Source organism: Onychostoma macrolepis, chromosome 05 (genome assembly GCF_012432095.1).
Source record: "Onychostoma macrolepis isolate SWU-2019 chromosome 05, ASM1243209v1, whole genome shotgun sequence".
Classification (NCBI taxonomy): domain Eukaryota; kingdom Metazoa; phylum Chordata; class Actinopteri; order Cypriniformes; family Cyprinidae; genus Onychostoma; species Onychostoma macrolepis.
Window position 1 is genome coordinate 16,668,967 of NC_081159.1, and position 16,270 is coordinate 16,685,236.

General features: G+C 35.9%; 1 protein-coding gene across 2 annotated transcripts in view; it reads right to left on the minus strand.

The window, feature by feature from the left end:
- ar (androgen receptor) overlaps positions 1–16,270 on the minus strand; it is a 147,415-nt gene that overhangs the window by 111,049 nt on the left and 20,096 nt on the right. The window lies entirely within an intron of this gene.

Genomic DNA, 16,270 nt, shown 5'->3' on the forward strand with positions numbered 1-16,270 from the left:
CTTTAAGTGAGAGTGTGCAAATATTACTGACCCATTTTGGAGTGAAGTAAATATGCAAGACTACATGTCACTGTTTATGACACAGGTCGTTCATCCTTTGCCGGACCGTTTAAAAAAAATATTGGGGGCATAAATTAAGAGTATACCCACTTCTCCAGGCACCACTACACCACTGAGTACATGTAAAACATAGCAGCAGAGTTATGCACAAATTAGGATTCAACTGAGAATACCATTTAAATTCCTGAATTTAAAATTCAAAGGGAAGTTTCTCAGGACAAAAAAAAACAAAAAAACAAGTAATAAATAAAATAAAAAAATAAAATATAAGGGTCATTCCTGGGATTAGGTAATATTTCAGTCCCACAGAGGTTCTCTCTGTGGTGGTTCACCAAAATTAATTGTTACACTGTAAAAAATGCAACTGCACATTTTCCAGTTTACGAAACCTTCTGAGTCTCATAAACTAAAAAATGCTATTTTCTTAAAACTACATAAAAACCCTTATCAGACCAACAAAATTACCCCAAATGTTGTCCCAACTAGTTACTAGTCACTGTCTGAACAAAGAATTTCATATTGTTGAAATGTTAAGGCTTTGTGAGTTCCCAGCATGCATCGCAGCATGAATAAATGATGCAGTTACTGTTATAGGATTATTGTTTTGCTGTTTACTGATTTCATTTAAACTTTTTTTGTTGTTGTTTTATCATTATTGTCAGTTATTTGTTGTACTGTGATGTAAAGGGCTCATCTTTTTAACATTTGTTGATTGCCACCGTTCTTGAGGTTAGTGTCTAATTTTGAGGCCTAGAGAATGTTCAACCAGTTTTATCCATTTTCTGGATATCTTAATCTTGTAAGTTGTCTTACAAACAAAGACAATATTGTATATTTGTTAGACTAACTTATCCATTAATGCTTGTCATTTGTAAACAAGTAAAAAAGTTCACAGAACATAATTTGAGTTACAAGTCTTTTTAACTAACAAAACTGTTAGCTGAACAAAAAAAAGAGACATGTGACTTTACTCAGTGACTTGGGTTGAGTGAACAACTTGGTCCAAAGTTGAGTAAACTCAAAAAAGCTGTGCAGCAAGTTGCCTTGAAATTTTAAGTTAAGTCAACTTTTCATTTTTTACAGTGTAGAAGCTTTCCACAATATACGCATTATTAATGAATAAACACAATTTTAATATTTTTAGTATAAAATAATATATCTGTAAAAAATATATATATCTGTCTTAAACCAAGCATTTTATCATGAACCTGAGGCACTTCACTGAGTTTGTGCTTAGAAAATTAACAAAATGTGCATAGTATCTGTGATTTTTGGCTGTATTGTAAACATTTATTTGTTCCTTTCTTGTGAAAAATATTTTATATATATATACATGTTATATTTACATATTTTATATTTTTTTTAAATCTAGATATTTGTTTAAAAAAAAACAGACTTTAAAGTTATGTCCCTGAACTCAACCCTGTCACACTAACCATTCTATACCCTTACTAATTTAGTCTCCACACATATGTGACATCATTTACCAGAAATGACATCTTTCAGGTCTCTTTAATAGTGATGCAGAAAATGGTTAGTAGTATTATACTTTTTATTAATATTTTTGAGGCATATTATAGTCAGGGAGGGTACTGTCAAGCTTAACAACTCAACCCCATCACATAAAAAAAGATGGAAAATTATTATTTTTCAACATTTTATTGTATAAGTATATACAATGTAATTATTTTATTGCTGCCATATATGGTCTACTCTCCTACACTACATGAGGAACAGTGGCCATTTTGAGTGAAAAACCACAACCCTGTCACAAACATATGTATTTGTCATTGTTACGGGGTTGTAAACTTGTGACAGTGTTGAGTTATTTACTTCATTTATTAATCATATTAATTAAAAAATATAAAATAGTTATGGTTTCAGTAAATATACTTACCAAAATCATGACAACTTATATTTTTGTTATAAATAGGATTTTTGATGTAATATGTCCACTTAACTAAAACCACAATTTTATTGTTTTAGTCCTTAACATGTCAGATAGTAATCAGCAAGAAATGTTTTCATTCTTAATTTCTGACATATGATGCTTGTCAAAATTTAAACTTCTAAATAATAATTATTTTTTTTTTTTATAAAAATAATGAGATAATAGGCACACAATTTGTGTATTTTTAGATTCAGTTTTATGAAATGTAAAAAATTATGATAAATGTTACATTTGTTATCATTAAATCTTTATCAGGGACACATGAGCAGTAGGTAGATGTTTGTTTTATAACAAGTTCTGTGTTAAATCCTTTTTAAACCAATCACATTTTTTTTCGTTACGGGGTTGAAAAAAAAGGTGTATAAATCTGAAGGAAAAAATAAATAAATTTGATATGTGCCTAATGATGTAGGGTATTTAGAAAATGAATCATATGTAGATGAAAAAAAGTATATTCCAAGTTGAAATGCTACCGAATCCCAGGAGTGATCCATAAATAAATAAAAAGCCTTGAAGTTGAAGGATTGCAACCCGAATAAAAAAGAGATTTAGACACAACAAAAAAAAAAAAAGAATTCTGAATTTTTTCCAACCTTCTTTGAGGTTTTAAGAACATCACTGGACTACATTCTTAACCACAGATCCAGATCGCCATCATTCCCTTATACGTGAACTCAAGAAACAGTTTAGTTTTTAGGGTCCTTCATTAGGCTGTAAACACATTCTAAGTCCATGTGTAAGGCGGTGTGAGAAGTGTAACGGGTTTGTAGGTGAGGTGACAGTGTGTGTTTGCATGTGTGTCCTGTGATGTTTCCAGAGGTGATTAGGTGGAGAGGCGATTTAATGGTCTCGGTTTAAGCTAACAACTCAGGTGTCAGTCACCGTAGGCGCCACACAGTGACACGCACCGCGGCAATGTCAGTGACACAGGACGCAGTCCGTTGACACGTGTCACAGGTTTTTTCTCATCCTTTTTCTCGCTCTTTTCAAAATACTGAGACTTTTCCCATATATTGAGAGTATTTAGTTCTGTAGAACAGCAACGCATGCAAATACTATAAAGACATCATGCCAGATGAGAGTGTTGTTTATTGATAGCCAATCACACAACAAATAAATGTGACAACAGCCGGTCAGTGCATGTCGGTAATAAGCCTGCATGTTTCTGTGTCACTGTGTGAATGAGTGGTGTATAGTGCATCTGGAAAGTATTCACAGCGCTTCACTTTTTCCACATTTTGTTATGTTACAGCCTTATTCCAAAATGGATTAAATAAATTATTTTCCTCAAAATTCTACAAAACAATACCCCATAATGACAACATGAAAGAAGTTTGTTTGAAATATAAATATTTTGGGGTATGATATACGCTTTGATCATCATCAATTATCTGCCATTCTTCTCCTCGCCTCTTCACCTCTCAAGCTCTGTCATGCTGTCATGTTGGATGGGGGCAGACGCACATTTTCAGGTTTCCCCAGAAATATTTGATTGGGTTCAATCCCAGGCTGCAGCTGGGCCACTCAATGACATTTGCAGGGTTGTCTATAAGTCACTCTTGCTGTGTGCTTTAGGGTCATTGTCACGTTGGAAGGTGAACCTTCTGCCCAGTCTGAGGTTATAAATGCTCTGGACTAGGTTTTCATTAACGCTATCTCAATATTTTGGTGCACTGAGCTTTTCTTCTACTCTGACAAGTCCCTCAGTCCCTGCCGCTGAAAAACAGCCCCACAGGATGAGGTTGCTACCAGCACACTTTACTTTTGGGATGCTACTCTGCAGGTGGTGATCAGAGCTGGTTTCCTTCAAACACGATGCTTAGAATTGAGGTTCAGTGTTAATTTTGACAGGCATTTTTGACTTAGTCTTAGTTTTTATCTTGAGACAAAAATACTTAATAGTCTTCATCACATTTTAGTAATTTGAGTCTTGCATAGTTTTAGTCGACAAAACGTCATTGCATTTTTGGCAACTTTTAGTCATTACTTTGTCAAACTGCAGTTAATTTTGGTAGCTATTTTATATGTAGTCTTCAAACAAAGATGGCCATTAATTCTCTCTTTAGACAAAATAAATTAAGCTTATAAGAAATCTGAATCAAGGATTAAATTTTGAAACACTGGAAAAAATGATGACAATTTTCATTTTTAGGTAGAGAATAAAAATTTTTCAGATACAGTAGGTTTACTTAACGTGTACATTTATTTAACATCTTTTGTTGGTAACGTTAATGACACAGATAGGTATTTAATTAGGAATGCGTGATGCTGTCCATTAGGGGTGGGTGATATGACCAAAATCTTATATCACAATATGTCAAATTTTATATCACGATAACGATATATATCACGATATAGTAATTTTTTTTTTCTTTTAAAAAGGTTTTTATGATATTAAAATCTTTGATACCATAGAATTTTCATAATCCTTATCACCAATGTCAATATCAAACTAATACAAGCCTAAAAATAGACCAAAAAAAAAAAAAAACTCAAGCTCACTGAAAATATGAAATAAGTATAAGAAACTAATTGCAAGCAATAGGACAAAAAACTACAATAAATAAGAAATGCTACATACATTGTGTAAATTAGTCTTCACTGTGTTAATTATATCTATCTATCTATGATAGATATAATTAATAAGTGTATTATGTATAGATTCTCTATCTATATATCATTATTTTTTATTATTATTTCTTCTTATTAAAGTTACAAAAGTGATTTAGTCAAGAGCAGTGAGAGATTTTCTAGCAATGCGCTATGATTAATATGAATGGCAGACAGAACGAATATTGACAGCTTCCCCTTTAAGACCGAAGTCCGGATCCAATATACTGTTACATATGTGTTTTGTCTTTTAGCTGTTTTCTCTCTCTTAAGACCCAAGATGGGGATTCTGACGCATATAAGTGTGTTTATGTAATCGTTCAAAGTCAATAAAGCAGAAAAAAATTAATAAAAAATGCGCGGCCCTCTCACATAGAAACGGAGATGGCGCACGCATATAGCTCTGTTGTTTGTGTTTCAACGGCTTAAAATCGGTTGCTTTAAAACTGCAGTGCTTAAAAACGCGTGTCCGTGCTACAGATGTAGTCCCTCGTTTAGGAACAAGCTCCTCGTTTTGTTCTGGTCGTTCTCCACCTGGTTCTGTCTCCCCTTCACGCCCCGTGGTGGTGTGTAAAGATCGCACTCATCCAAATGATTAAAGTATTACCGTAAACAATGTATTTTGTGACACCACGAAATAAACGATAGAACATATGAAACGATAGACTTTTTATTTGTCCATCCGATATATATTGTCATATCGCACAGCCCTACTGTCCATTTAAGACGAAAGGTGTGCATATACTGACACACATTCAGTTTTCACCCACCTGTTTAATAACCGACTGTATTTACGTGAGATACTTTACACGATACACAGCAGTCCAAATGTCTGTGTATTTGAGCACTGAGAACTGATCGCATGCTGTATGAGAACTGAAGAAGTGGAGCGTGTGCGCGAGAGAACACTTCTATCAGCGCAATTCCGCCTATCCCACCTTCACTAAGTTTAAGTTAATTGACAACGAATTTTGACTCCCGAGAAAAACAGGACATCTGGTCACCCTATCCCCAACCCTTCAGGTGCTGAGGCCATTGTCTCTTGGTAGCCTATCCATCCACTGCGGCTGCCATACTGAGACTTGATATGCAAATGCCCCTTTTCAGATTGCAATCCAGTGACAGGGACACACGTTTTGAAAGACAAGACAGTTAACACAGCCTATAGGATGTATTTTGAATGTCCTGTAGTCCTCAAATAAGATTCTAGTCCCGTCCCGTCTTGTTAACGAAGACGCATCATAAATTTCGTCATAGTTTTTGTCATCAGATATTAGTTTTAGCTCGTCAACGTGTCGTCTTAGGCACTGAAAAAAATGTTTGTTAACGAATATTTTTCGTCATAGTCTTCATTGATGAAATTAACACTGCATCAGACCAGAGAATCTTGTTTCTCAGAGTCCTTTAGTTGCTTTTTTGCAAATTCCAAGTGTTTTCCTGTGTCTTCACTGAGGAGAGGATTGAGTTTGGCTACACCGCCATAAAGCCCAGATCGGTGGAGTGTTGCAGTGATGTTTGTCCTTCTGTAGGTTTCTCCCATCTGCATATATGATCATGGAGCTCAACTAGAGTGACCATCTGGTTCTTGGTCACCAGTCTAGACAAGGCCCTTCTCCATCAATTGCTCAGTTTGACCAGGGGGTTAGCTCTAGGAAGAGTCCTGGTTGTTTCAAACTTCTTCCATTAAGGGTAACAGAGACTACATGCTTCTGTGAACCTTCAATACTGCAATTTTTTTCTGTACTCTTCCCCAGATCTGTGCCTCGATACAATCCTGTCTCGGAGGTCTACAGACAATTCCTTGGACTTCATGGCTTGGTTTGTGCTCTGACATGGGCTGCGTTCCAGTCCCTTTTTTTATGCCCTTCACTCGCAAACTTCCCTCCGTCTCGTTTACTCGGATGTACAGCATTGATTACGTTGCATGAGTGGCCACTTCTGGCGGAACCCTTGGAATGGGCTGAACTGGAACGTCCTAAGCCCTTTACATTTTTCCCTTACGAATTTGTTTGGTGCAGCATTCTATATGTATATAGGTATACTTGTGCTGTTATAAATGTAAAAAAAATTATAATAATTTATATATTATAGAGTTGTTTGGGGTGGGTATAAATTTAACACAATCTACGATGACGTCATAATCATGTTGAATTTTGGTCTGTGGAGTGGCCTGAAGTGTGCGTATGAAGCAGACTTGCTCCCCCTGTCAAAATTGAGGGGTCGAGGGTCTGTCGATATAAACTTCCCTCGTCCACTTCATGAAGTGGAATGCACTTCAGAATGGCAGCGGGGATCCCTCAAGGGGAAGTGCTTAGGGAATTTTGCAAGTGCATGTCTAAAAGTGAAGTGGAACGCAGCCCTGCACTGTTAACTGTGGGAACTTATATAGACAGGTGTGTGCCTTTCCAAATAATGTCTAATCAACTGAATTTACCACAGGTGGACTCCAATCAAGTTGTAGAAACATCTCAAGGATGATCAATGGAAACAGGATGCACCTGAGCTTAATTTTGAGTGTCATGGCAAAGGCTGTGAATGCGTGTGTACATGTGATTTTTTTTTTTTTTTTTTTTTAACACTAGAACTGCCATGACGGTCAAAATGACCGTTTTGAAATGTATATGTACAATAACTTTGTTGAATAAAAAAATACAATCTTGCTGGTTTGTGACTTTTCCTAAAAGTGTTTCTATTTTTACTTACAATAGATTTTATATAAATTACATAAAAGGCAAAAAAAATATGAGCATTTCTACCTATTAAAGCCATAACGGTCATATTGACCGCTTTAAATCTCGCGCTATTCTATTGTTCTTTCCCGCGGTTTATTGTCTCTGTCAGCGTCTCCAGTACTATTAGCATATGCTCATTTGATTATAAATACAAATTCTTGGACTACAAATTATTATTGCCTTTTAAAAAATGGCAGCATCGCAGTTGACACAAGGTCCCAACCAAAAGCACAATCAACCCCCGCAACTGACACCAAAACGGAGACAGTGCCAGGTGCGGAGAATCTCCAAACAAAATAAAACGGGCGACACCTGTTGCAAATGCCACAAACCCGTGTGTGGAAATTGTGCAAGAAGAACAGAAGTAACTTGTGTTGACTGTGAATCTTAAATAGCCGAGCATGATATAGATATATTTATTTAATATAAAATTTGTAGCGTAATTGTTTTATGGTTCCAAACTTCGTTCGTGACTCTTTTTAACTTTAGAGCTGCTTGTTTCCAGCTTATGTTCTGTGTTATAATGTATCATAAATGTTGTAAAAAAAAATCATAATCAAATAGATCATTTTAAATGTTATTTTGTTGTTCTGAGTTATGTAAAATAAATACAGAGAAATACTGAATATGCAATAATTACATTTTACTATGAAATGATGCGAATATTTCTAAATTTATAATTATCATTTTTAACTAAATAAAAAGTCTACATGTTGGTGTTATTTGTTTTTTTTTAAAGATATCCTAACACAGTTAATACATTAATCTCTCATTTGGGCAATTTATTTAGAGATTATAGAGTTTATAATATAGCGGTCAAAATGACCGCTCACGGCTGTTCTAGTAGTTTTGGAATTCTGGCGCTTCTAGTGTTAATAAATTTGCAAAGATTTCAAACAAACTTTCACGTTGTCATTATGGGGTATTGTTTGTAGAAATATTGAATTTAATCTATTTTGGAATAAGGCTGTAACATAACAAAATGTGGAAAAAGTGAAGCGCTGTGAATACTTTCCAGATGCACTGTAGTTTCCTCTATTTCAGAAACACAAGTGATGCTCATGGTGTTTTCAGCACCTGCCGTCTCAAATTAAGACATGAACACACAAACTTCTTGTCCAGAGCTGCTCTGAGAGTCACTTCATCAGCATTCAACTGTTTCATTTGAGAAAATCTACCATTAAACACCAAAATTCAAAGAGCTTCACCATAAACTGCCAAAATAAGTTTGGTTTAACTTGAGGAAATTATGACAGAAATATATTATAATTCTTTACTAAGTACTATATGTAATAAAATGTACTTAATAATATACTTACAATGTTATTTTTAAGTAATATCATGTAACCAAAATATATTTATAACCCATGATTTAATTTACACAGTTGTTGTGCAGCATTTTATTTGACAGACAAAAAAAGTAATATTTTCTTTTAATTACCGTAACAGTTTGTAGATCTGGGAAGGAGGAGGTGGAAACCGGCGAACATTCAAAATAAACAAGCACAAATGTAAAGCGGCAGCCCTTCACGGACGACTGCCGCACACAAAATAAAGTACAGGCCTGGTCCTCTCTCGTCCTCCACTGTCATCACTCCTCATTTTATACTTCCGGAGCTCCTCCGTGAGACTTGAGACCGGTGAGTTTTACCGTTTTTGAATCCATTCAGCTGATCTCTGGATCTGGCGATAGCACTTTTAGCATAGCTTAGCATAGATCATTGAATCCGATTAGACCACTAGCATCGCGTTCAAAAATGACCAAAGAGTTTCGATATTTGTTCTATTTAAAACTTGACTCTTCTGTCGTTATATCGTGTATTAAGACCGGCGGAAAATGAAAAGTTGCGATTTTCAGGCTGATATGATTAAGAACTATACTCTCATTCGGCGTAATAATCAAGCGAACTTTGCTGCCGCATTACGGTCGCAGCAGGTGCAGTGATATTACGCAGCGCCTGAAAGCAGTCCCCAGCCAGGTACCTGGTTGTAATATAGCTGGGGACTACTTTCAGGCACTACGTAATATCACTGCGCCATGGTACGGCAGCAAAGTTCCTTGATTATTACGCCGGAATGAGAGTATAGTTCCTAGCCAAATCGGCCTAGAAAATCGCAACTTTTCATTAAATACACGATATAACTACAAAAGAGTAAAGTTTTAAATAGGACAAATATCGAAACTCTTTGGTCATTTTTGAACGCGATGCTACTGGTCTAATCGGATTCAATGATCTATGCTAAAAGTGCTATCGCCAGATCCAGAGATCAGCTGAATGGATTCCAAAACGGTAAAACTCAACTTATTAACTCTGGGGGAGTTGGAGAACGAGCCTATTTCCAAAAAAAGTGGAGTGTTCCTTTAAGGTCATTGCACACTGAATCCGAAAATTTTGTCCAAATTTTTGCACATTAAAAAATAAATATGACCTCGCGTTATGTCAATCATGTTTACACACTGCCTCCAAAATTTTCGTCCGTCATAAAAAAATTCGGATCGGGTTTGATTATTTTTTTTTTTGGCGTTTTTCGCATCCGTGGCAAGCAGTTTGAGAGGTGTTTTGACAGTTCAGAGCCACCGTACAAGCGAACGTCAAAATCCAGAATGGCGATTGTCAAGTTCATCCACTTTGTCTCGCAGCACAAAGCACCGTAAAGATCCTTGCACACTGAGTTCACAAAAATTGGTGGTCGTTTTAATATGTGGCTCTAGTATCGCTAGCAAAGCATCAAACTGAGCCAATGACATCCTGAAGTAAACTTTGAATTGCCCGTGATAATCCCACTGCTCCTTAATAGGAAGGGGGATTGGATGGACCCAGTATTGCCTTTCTTTTTCTTTTTTTAAGAAGCAAGAGGACAACAAAATCATCCTCAATGCTTGAAGACTCCATTTAGTATTGTTTTGCGAAGTGTGCAACATCTAGAGTCTGTCTACACTGGACGTGACGAAGCGACCTCATTTGAACATTGTGTCAGTATGTCATAAGTAGAACATGGCATCAGTTTACTGTTGGGGATTTATCGCGTCGCACCGCTCACGTCCAGTGTAGACATGGTAAGATTTAAATTGTTTTTTTTTCATATCGCAATATATAAATCGCAGAAAAACTAAATATCGCAATTCAAGTTTATTTATTCCTATGATGTAGAGGGCTGCATTGGGTTTGGCCTCCCGCAGGACCCAACGCAAATCTTGCAGGAGCGGGCGGTTTTACCTCCGCTTTGTGGGCGGTCAGAAAATTTTGCGGGAAATCCGTGGGGAACGATGGGATTTGGCATGTAATAGAATGGAGTCAACACATTGGGCCTCATTCATGAAACTTGCGTAAATATGTGAGTAAATTCTGAGTAATTTGTGCGTAAAACAGACCTTCCCAAAAACTCCTCCGGATTCACAAACGCTTGGTAAACGTCTGATTTGATAGTTAAACGTGTATGTTAATGATTTTCAATCATTAGTAAATAGGGCGCTCCTGCACGCTCATTCACAGTTAGCATAATCCCCGCCTATGAATTACAGCTTTGCAAATTGTGTATCAAGGAACGCAATGGAATATACTGGTCTACTTTCTCAGGTAATATTCAATAACGTGTGTCCACCAAAGAGTTTTTAGTCAGCTGAAAAAATGTCAGGTGCTCTTCTTAAAATGACCAGCTGGTGGCACTTGAAAATGTTTTGGTGGCACAGAGTTTTTCCAGTTGAGACGGTTTTTTTTTTTTTTTTTTGTTGCTATGATTTGGAATATCCACGGCGGCAATGTATTACAAGTAACTCATTTTTAAGAATTTTACTAAATATAAAAAAGCAGTAACCAGTAGGTAGTCGTTGTACAAGTAGGATGGTTGTTCGCTATTTGTCCCACCCGTCCTCTATTTATGGCTGGGTAAATAGTGCATTTTACAGTTATCAACTCGGCTGCAAAAAAAAAAAAGGCAAATGATTGTAATTATTATGGCAGTGCATCAAAATTCAGCATCATTAGTTTGCCAAAAAGAACACAGAACGTTTTACACACCATTTACATGTGTTAGGGAGCAGTTGTACATTTTCGTACCAACTAACATTTTGAAAATATAAACATTTTCATGAATTCGAAAGTTTACATAAGTACGGCTTTATGAACGATTTGCACACAAACTCGTTCTGCTCGTGTTTTATGAATGAGGCCCATTAAATTGAGAAGAAAATTAAAGTGGCTGTTTACTTGACAAAAGCAAAGCAAGGCGAGTCAGACATTTGGAAACAATTCTCAATTGTCACTGAAAAAAATGGGACTGAGTTCAACTTCGTAAGTTGCGATTAAATGTGCAAAAGTGTTCATTTACAACGGACATAAATCTGACACTTCTCCCCTGAGGTGACATACCTATTTTCTAAGTTCTATGTGTTTATTTATTTAATAAGTTAAAGTTATTATATATTGTTTTGGCTTATTTAGGCTACTTAAATCTGTTTGTTAACAGTAAACTGTTTGTTTAGCAAGCGGTCCTGGTCAGAAATTTTTGAACAGTACTGTATATAAAATATATAACAAAATACTTATAATTATTCATTTTTAACTTTCATTTCATTTTTATTTCTTCTTAATTTAGCCTTGGTGTAATGTAGTTTGGTTGATTCACGTGACATGAAATTATATTTTTGAATAAAGGAAAAAAGGTTCATTACCACATGAAGCACATTTTTGTTATCTGACAAGTTTTTACAGTCGCTCCACCACAGCAATTCAAACACTTGAATTATTAGGTGTGCCCAACTAAACCACAAAACACCATGCACGATTATAACTCTCATTTCCGTAATTTGATCATCCTTTGATGAATAACTACCGTCATGACCAAACAAATGCACACAAACATCTGTATCAAATGAAAGTCAGTTCACCGCCTGCTTTCCGCACATAGCACTGACTTATTTGAGAAATATTGAATCTTTAATGAATCAAATTAAACATATTAAACAACATAAACATAAAAATAAGTGTTTCCCCTCAAAGAATAGAACAGTGGCTTTACAAAAATGCAGTGCTGTGTCAGTGCATTTTGCATTTCCATTACGGGTATTTAATGAAGAAGATACAGGGTTTCGTGTTAAAATACAGCCCATAAACTATTTAATTTGCCCCAATGTTTTTTGTGTGAACTCTATCATTAGATAAACCAAACAGTTATATTTGCACTATCAAACACACAGTATTAAGCCTTATCATACAGAGCTTCCAACAGATGTCCTTCTCTGGCAGCGTCACGTAATTTGTTGAGTGTCACAATATCGAACAGAAAAACAGAACAGTGAGAAAGGGTGAAGAATATTGCTTCTATACTAAAAGCTGTTCGATCAGTCAGTTTAATCTGCTTATTTATTCTGCATTCATGTCCAGTTTTTTTTTATCATATGTCCTAGCATCCTCTAACCTGCACGCTTTGCAAAGTTCTGTAGGATTCCTTAGAAAATAAAAATCAGCACATCATTACTGAACTTTAGAGCAAGAGTAAAACAAGTCTGTATTCAAATAGGCCTACTAACTTTTAGGTTTTTAATTCCTAAAATTTTTATATTCTTTGCTTGTGCTGTTTTTTTTTTAATGCACATTAACCCTGAGTGAAATCCTGTCAGAATTACATTTAATAATTTTTGCTCAAATCTGACCATTAATGGAACACAATTGACATATAAGTGAGTTCATAAATGTCAGTTTTTCTACAAGTGACATTTGGGTGTTTTTACTGATTTGAATTTATTCCCCCCAAAGCCATTAAAATCTGCCAGAACAAAACCTGAGAGCACAAAACATTAAAATTCAAAAGGCAGCTAATTAACAGAACTTAAAAAAAATAAATAAATAAAGTATACATACTAATTTTAGGGCTCTCTCACTCACTTTCTCTTTCTATGAGTAAGCTTCAAACTTCTTGGAACATTTGTAAAAACAATAATAGTAATAAATTAATAAATAAATAAAATGAGTAAATGAATGCAACAATAAAATAAAGATGTTAACAGTCCTGTAAATAAAAGGTGCATTAGCCACCTAACACTGCTGAAGCCAGTAAGAACAAATGCTCTTTTAGAATTGTTCTCTGTAAACATGATAATGAGAAGCCAATGGGGACTAGACAAGGAGAGATAATGCACACCAACCTATGTGCATGGCCGCGGGAACTAGGGGTGCTGAGGGTGCTGCCCCTCGATCATCCCCAATATACTTGATTTTTGTGATTTATATTAAACTGACCAGAAATATGCGGCTGTATTTTTCTTGCGTGCGTCCCACGTCCCTACATCTGCCTTTCACTGACAGAATTCCATGTGAAATGTTCACGCGATTAATTATAGATTCCAACTTGTAAAAACTATTTACGTCTTTTTCCTTTTTATGAGCCGTCTTCCGAAGCTTTCTCGCTTCTCAAGATGGCCACCGACAATCACATAAGCACAGCTCTTTAATTCTCTGGTCAAACGCGCTCGAACCACTGTAGCCTAATCTTAACCACGCAAATCATAACGTTTTAGGCAAGTAGCCTACCATATTATGTCATAAAATATTTTAATAAGACTGAATTTGTATTTCACCTGATCACGTTTAATAAAAAAACATTTTAAGTTTAATTAAGCTGCATGTCCACGATTATTCAAACAACGAACAAATTATACAGCGAGACAAGAACATTTACATTATCAAAGAATATAATATATTATATTTTAAGAGCACTCTTTAAAAAAAAAAAAAAAAAAAAAAATACAAATAAGCTCCAGTTAGGCTATAATACCTAAGTGAAGCTGTCTGCAGTGTGTGATTAATTTATCTCTTATTTACTTCGCATGTACATCTGCAAGTGACTAACTTTGGCATATCAACGATGTTAATATTTAGTAAAATCCCCTTAAATAATATAAATATTTAAGAAATTATTAAAGAAATTATATAACTAAAAAATCACAAAAGCACAAATATATATTGGTTCGCATATAACTCTTTATTCATTCGTATGTTAATCTATAAGAGTCTGGGCTGTTTAATATTAGGATTTTGTCTAAAATTCCCCACCGTGGCCCCGCCCTGCAACATCAAGCCCCGCACCCCCCAGATAAAATGTTCCCTATATGCCTATGTGAGCTGTTGCAAACCACTCCTGTGTGTTGTCAACAGCTCACTTTAACATACACTTTTATTTAAAACATTAAAACTATTACCACCCAAATAACACTTTTCCATAAATGGATTGGTAGCTCTTTGCATTTCAATAAAGCAACAGGCCACAAGAGGTAGTGCATTACAATTTCTAAATGTACATGTACACCATGTACAACGGCCCAATAAAACTTGCTTATGAAAATAATAAATTTCATTATAGATTAGTCAGGTGACTGTGCATGGAGAAGTTCATTAAGTGTAAAGCATTTCTATTAACCTATTTCTGTTGAGCAACCGAATGTCACAGTCATAGATAAATTTCAAATACCCCACCGAGTATGTGCACATCTGTCAAACTATTTTAATTAAAACAATATTTGCTATTAAACATCAAACTGTAAATTAGTAACTTTGGTCACCGTTACCACAACTGCTTTCAAGCTGTGTATATGTCTTCTTTAAAGGGCACCTATTATACCCCTTTTTACAAGATGTAATATTGGCCTTGGGTGTCCCCAGAATGTGTCTGTGAAGTTTCAGCCCAAAATACCGAACAGATCATTTATTATAACAGCTGGAAAATGTCATTTTTGGGGTGTGTCTAAAAAAGAGCTGATTTGGAGTGTATGGCTTTAAATGAAAATGATATGCATATAGGGCGTTGCGTATACGTCTTCATATCTACAGCAATAAACAGCCGGTAGAAACAACATAACTGAGAGCAAGAGAACCGGTGTTCAGCTGTACATATGGGAAGTCAAATGCACGGAAAGTGGGACGAAACAGCGCAATGTTAAAGAGCTCGAGGGGCACGAACAGGGCGTGAACTAATCTCACAAGCACGGCGCTGATCAGTTAAAAATACTTAATGTACGCACACAAATACGGTTAAAACGCTAAGCACTATAACGACATGAAATTCACAAAGGAGTCTGGAGTGATACACGTATTTAGGTAGATTTTGAGGGGCATTACCTTGAAAAATGAAAGTAATCCACAGTGTCCTCAGCAGCTCAGATGTTGGGAGAAAATGAAGACTCTTATGGTCAGTCTTGCATCCAAACACAGAGCACCGGGATTGCTTGTGAGGCACTGTTGATGTTACAGCTGCTCGAGCACGGAGAAAATGAAGGACAGCATAACCGCTGATGGAGGAAACTATGGCAATGCAGGGATATCAATCAAACCCCGTGGCCTGGCCCTCCGAAATGTGACGTCACACTGCGGTGCGAATCAAAATGGCAGGCCTAGTGAGACTGACTTAGTTTAAAGTGGATTAAAAAAATGAGGAGTGGGTGGATTTTTATTATTGTAGGGTGGTTGTTCACACACTGCCAACACACATTTATGTCCAACACTTGCACTGTGGCGAGGAAACAGCTGTATGTGTTACTGAGCGTGAAAGTTCTGAAACTGAAGCTGCAGAACTACACTGCATTCCAAATTATTATGCAAGTGAGATATCAGTAGGATTTCGGTACAATAAAGAGTCAGATTTTTGTTGGTGTTGTTTTTCACATCTTTTTAGTTAACTGGTATCAATCTCAGACAGGTTTGTTCAATAGTTTGCCAGTTCTTCTTAGGTAAATGGAAACCCTACTTAAAGAGGTTGTTCCACATTATTAAGCAAGTCACAGTTCTCATGAAATATGGTGAGGAAGAAAGATCTTTCTGAAGATGAAAAGTATGAAACAATGCAATGTCTTGCAAAAGGCATCAAAACAAACAATAGTTCGTGAAAAGCAAATAGAAATTATTGAACTGTCAAAAGATTTGTG